This window comes from Sminthopsis crassicaudata, chromosome 5 (assembly GCF_048593235.1).
Source record: "Sminthopsis crassicaudata isolate SCR6 chromosome 5, ASM4859323v1, whole genome shotgun sequence".
Taxonomy (NCBI): Eukaryota; Metazoa; Chordata; class Mammalia; order Dasyuromorphia; family Dasyuridae; genus Sminthopsis; species Sminthopsis crassicaudata.
Window position 1 is genome coordinate 204,894,981 of NC_133621.1, and position 5,769 is coordinate 204,900,749.

Here is a 5,769-nt window from a genome sequence, read left to right on the forward strand (position 1 = left end):
ATTGTATTTGAGGTCAGAAGATTCTGGTTTGAATTGTAGTATTTATTATTTGCCTGAACTTGGCCAAACTCTTTAAGTTGTCTAACCTTCAATTTCTTCATTGAGAGGTTTGGACCAGTCATCTTTTTTTTTTTCCTGAGGCTGGGGTTAAGTGACTTGCGCAGGGTCACACAGATAGGAAGTGTTAAGTGTCTGAGACCAGATTTAAACTCGGGTCCTCCTGAATTCAAGGCTGGTGTGCCACCTAGCTGCCCCTGGACCAGTCATCTTCTAATGTTCCCTCAAATCAAGTCAGAAGTCAATAATTCCTTGAACTTATTTATTTATTTTATATATATTATGTATATTATATAATATTATATATATAATGAATAAGTTCACATATATTTATATATATACATATTATATATAATACATATACCCAGTAATATTTACATAGCACTTAAGATTTATATATACACACACCCATATATGTATATGTATCTATAGTCTAACATTTATATATTAAATATAGTTATATATCATTCAGCACTTATATAGCACTTAAGGTTTACAAATGGTTTGTCAACTTAGTTGATCTTCACAACAACCCCAAGAGATAGGTTCTATTATTATCCCTATTTATAGATAAGGAAAATGAGACATAGAAAGCTTAAGAGTAAGAGTTTAATTAAGTACCTTGTCCCATGGCTTACCACAGTTATAGTCATGCAAATCCTTATCAGATAAAATTTCTAAAACCAGTGTAAAGATTTTTAATGATTACTGCTTCATTGGCTCCTCTCCCTTCAGATTAATATAGATAGATAGATGATATATGCACATACACACACACATATATACATCATCTCTCTCTATAGATAGATAGAGAGATGGTAAAAATTTTTAATAATCTAATCCTCTCCAAAATCCAAGAAGGAAGCCAGTCAATCAATCAACAAGCACTTACTAATCACCTCCTATGTGCCAGGCATTATGCTAAGTCCTAAGGATACCAAAAAGGCAAAAACAAAGCTTCCAAAAAGCTTACAGTCTAATGAGGGAGATAACAGGAAAAACAACTATGTAAAAATAAAATATAAACAGGATAAAATAGAGACAATACAGGGAAGACATTAGCATTGAGGAAAATCAAGAAAGGTTTCTTATAGATGGGATTTTAGCTGAGATTTGAAGGAAGCCAGGAAGTAAAGATGGGCAGAGGAAGCCCTCCGAAAAGATGGAAGGTCCAGCGATGGCAGTATTGTGTGACCAGCACAGCAAGAAGACCAGTGTTAGTAGATCACAGAGTAAAAGTAGGTGAGTGATGATGAAAGAGGGTTTGTAAAGTACAAGAAGACAGGAAAGGTAGGAGAGGTTCTGGCTATGAATGCATTTTATATTTGATTTTAGAGATGATAGGAAGCTATTGGAGTTTACTGAATAAAGAGGTGACATGGTCAGACTTGCAGTTTTAATAAGATTATTTTGAAATCTGAACTGTGCATACCCTTTGATCCAGCAGTGTTACTACTGGGCTTATTTTCCAAAGAGATTTTAAAGAAGGGAAAGGGACCTGTATGTGCAAGAATGTTTGTAGCAGCCCTCTTTGTAGTGGCCAGTAACTGGAAAATGAATGGATGCCCATCAATTGGAGAATGGCTGAGTAAATTGTGATATATGAATATTATGGAATATTATTGTTCTGTAAGAAATGACCAGCAGGATGGTTTAAGTAAGGCCTGGAGAGACTTGCATAAACTGAAAGGAGCAGAACAAGGAGATCATAATATACTTCAACAACAATACTGTAGTATGATCAATTCTGATGGACGTGGCCCTCTTCAACAATGAGATGAACCAAATCAGCTCCAATAGAGCAATAATGAACTGAACCAGCTACACCCAGTGAAAGAACTCTGGGAAATGACTATGAACCACTACATAGAATTCCCAATCCCTCTATTTTTGTCTGCCTGCATTTTTGATTTCCTTCACAGATTAATTGTACACTATTTCAAAGTCTGGTTCTTTTTGTACAGCAAAATAATTGTATGGATATATATGCATATACTTTAATATATACCTTAACATATTTAAAATGTATGGGTCTACCTTTCATCTGGGGGAGGGGGTGGGGGAAAGGAGGGGAAAAATTGGAACAAAAGGTTTTGCAACTGTCAATGCTGAAAAATTACCCGTGCATATATCTTGTAAATAAAAAGCTATGAAAAATAAATAAATAAACTATGTAATACACACACACACACAGATTACTTTGAAATTTGAACAGAGAGTGGACAGGAATGGGGAGAAATATGAAGCAGAAAAGCCTACTAGCAGACTACTTGAGGTAATTAGGACCTGCTTCCAGGTAGTGGAAGTGTCTCTGGAGAAAAGTGCATATACAAAGAGATATTATAAAAGTAAAATCAACAATAGATGGTTGGCAATTGGCAATAGATTGTTTCTTTAGGGAGGGCATGGGAGAAAGAGAAAGAAATCAAGGATGATACCTAAGTTATAAGGATTACTGGATCATGGTGTCCTTAACAGTAGTAGGAAAATTTGGAAGGGAAGAGGGTTGGGAGAAAAAATAATATATTGAATTTATAACATGGTGAATTAAAGATACCTATTAGATATTCATCTGGGGATACTTAGGAAAGTGATTCAGATTGGATAAGTGGACCTGAATGAGAATCATCAATATGGAGATAATAATTGAAAATATGCAAGCTAAAGAGATCACTAAATAGTATAGAAGGAGAAGAGAAGAAAAAGCCCTTGTCACTTTTAGTGTGTGTGGACCTGGAAGAAAATCCAGCAAAGGACGCCGAGAAGGGGCCAGCCAGGAGAGAATAGTGTCCCTAAAAGGAGGGAAGTGATGGATAATATCAAAGGCCAAAGAAAGGTCAAGAAGGTTGAAGATTTTTAAAAGATTTGGCAATTAAAAGATCCATTGGTAACTATCAAAAGAGAAAGAGAAGACTCACTGATTCTAAAGTTGGAAGCCAAATTGTAGAGTTAAAAAGAGAATGAGAAGAAATGGAAGTGTTGATTACACATGCAACATTTTCAAGGTGTTTAGCCACAAAAGTGCAGAGATATGTAGTGCTGGAAGGAAAATTCTTTATTTGGACTTTTCACCTTGACTGAAGAGGCAAAACTCAGCACAAAGAAAATTAAAAGAAATTTATTATAAGTACATCAAGGTATGTTAACTGTTCACATGCTCTTACTTTGATGTAGCAAACTTTTAATTCTCTTTTTTCCTGAGTTATTCCTGGTTAATCAGGGTGAAAAGCCCAAATAAAGAAATTTCCTTTCAACAATAACATGTAAGCTAATGGGAATGGACAGATCAACTGAAGTTTTTTTGAAGATAAGAGGAGACAAGGGCATGTTTATAGACATCAGAGAAGCAGCCAGAAGACAAGGGACCCAGTTAGCACAATTTCGTGATTTTTCTCCAGCTTCAAATAGTATGTAGAAGTCATAGTCAACTATCAAAATGATCCTCCTAAAGCTCTAGGGTGGATCTGACCTTCTGCCACTCAATAAACTTTAACCTTTCATTATCTCTAGGATCAAATAAAAATCCTTATTGGATAGGATCCAATAGCATTTAACTGCTTAACATCAATCAGCTTATCTAAAAGTATATTTACTTTCAAGAGATAGCAGCAAAGTACATTTCCCCCAATACCACCGGGACATAATCTCCCCCAGGCTCCTAGGGGGAGGGGACAAAAGTGGGGAGCAAATAGGCTCAAACTTAACACACTTGTGCTTTAGCATTGGTCTCTACCAAGTTCGTCCAAAGGTAAAAATGCTGGGGGATATTTCTCAGCTTCTACTGTGCTGGGTTCCCAAAGTTATAACTTTTTCTTTGTGACATTGCTGTAGCTAACTATAAATCTGCAATCTAGAACATTAAAATTCTACTTTCCTGACTTTTGGAATTTCATAGGACAAAAGACTCCCTTTCCTTTACTCAGAACAGAAATGAACAAACAGAAACAACAGACTCTGGTCCGTTTTTTGGGACTTTAAAACTGGATGCCTCTAAACTTCTCCCCATAGCATTTTCATTCACTAAGAAAGAAGGAATCTCACTGAAGACAGGGTGCATGGTCAAAACCAGCAGGCTAAGGCAAATTCAGGCCTTTTTGAAGACAATCTCCATTCCAGTTTTGCAGACAGTTGAAAAAAGTTTTTCCTAACTATGGGCTTAGTTGATTAGAACCTTACAAAATATCCATGGATGCTCCAAAGTGTGTGAGACATCTCCATTTCACATTATCATGACTCTATAGAAAGTAAACTTTATCACAGTGCCTGGCATATAGTAAGTGCATACTAGATACTGATTAGTTGATTTACCACTGATAAAGAAAAAGGAATGGGGGAAATGGGGGAATGGAGGAAGAGAGGGAGAGAGAAGATTATTCTGGGGCAAGCAGCAAAGATTCCATCAAAAAAGGCCTGGGATGATTTACATGAACTGATGCTGAGGGAAACAAGTAGAGCCAGGAATAAATTGTACACTATAACAGCAAGAAGCAATACCAAAAGATTTTGAACAGAAAATGCCATCTGCATCCAGAAAAAGAACTATGGAGATTGAATGTAAATCAACATATGCTAGGTTCACTTCTTTTTTCTGCTTCTTTTTTCTTTCACATGGTTTCTCCCCTTTGTTCTGATTTTTCTCTCCCAACATGATTCATAAAGCAATGTTCATTAAAATAAATAAATTAAATAAATAAAGAACAATAACAAAAAGACTCAATGTTTGAAATTGGGATTGTGAAACTATGGTCACCTGGCCTATAAATCCAATAACGTTCTGCCATACACAAGCAAAACTCACCAGCATCACATCTCTTACACCCAAGCATTGGTTGATTGTGAATTTAATTCAGTTTATTCTTGAACCAGCATGACAAAAATTCTTGAAATTCACCTTATACTATATTAACTCTTCACAATGATTTTTTTCCCTTCCCTACTATTTCCCTGCAGTTTAGAGAGGAGCTGTGGGAAACTCTTTAATCTCAGGTCCACCTACCTTCTCAAACCATTCACCTCCTCTCAGCTCTCCCACCCTTCACCCCTGCTAGTCAGATCTCTGTTATCAACCCAACTACATTTATAAACCTTAATAAGATCAATAGGAAAAGCCACTCTAGCCATAAGGTCAAACGGAAAAAAATTGTATGTGACCAAAGAGATGGAAATATCTTGCTTGAAATTTTAGGAGCCAGGAGTTTCCATTGCTATCTTGAAATGACTATTACTATGCTGCCAATAGTGGACTAATTTCCAAAAAGGAGAAGATTAAAGTTCCCTAGTGGAACTCAGAATTAACCAGGGGGAAGATATTATTAAAGGAGAAGATGCCATAAGGCTGGCAGAAGTTATACTTGTATTTGGATAATCTCAGATAAGATATGCCTGGGAAAAGGCCCTTTTGTTCTAATGAGGGAGAGAGAGAGACACAGAGAGAGAAAGGAGGCAGAACAGGAGAAAAGAAGAAAAGGAGGAAAAGAAAAGTTTATTACAACCAAAAGTCGAGCAGTTCTTAATGAACCTGCAAAGAATTGGGTGATTACACCAATGGGTTAACTCTAAAAAGAGTTAATGGGGATTGAGGTACAGGTAGGTTCTTTTATAGGGAAAAATAATTTAGAGAGTTAATATCATAACTTGAACTTCTGATTAGATATGGTCTAGGAACTGGACAAGGAATTTAACCAAGGCCTACTTAGGTTAACAAAAGCCTTA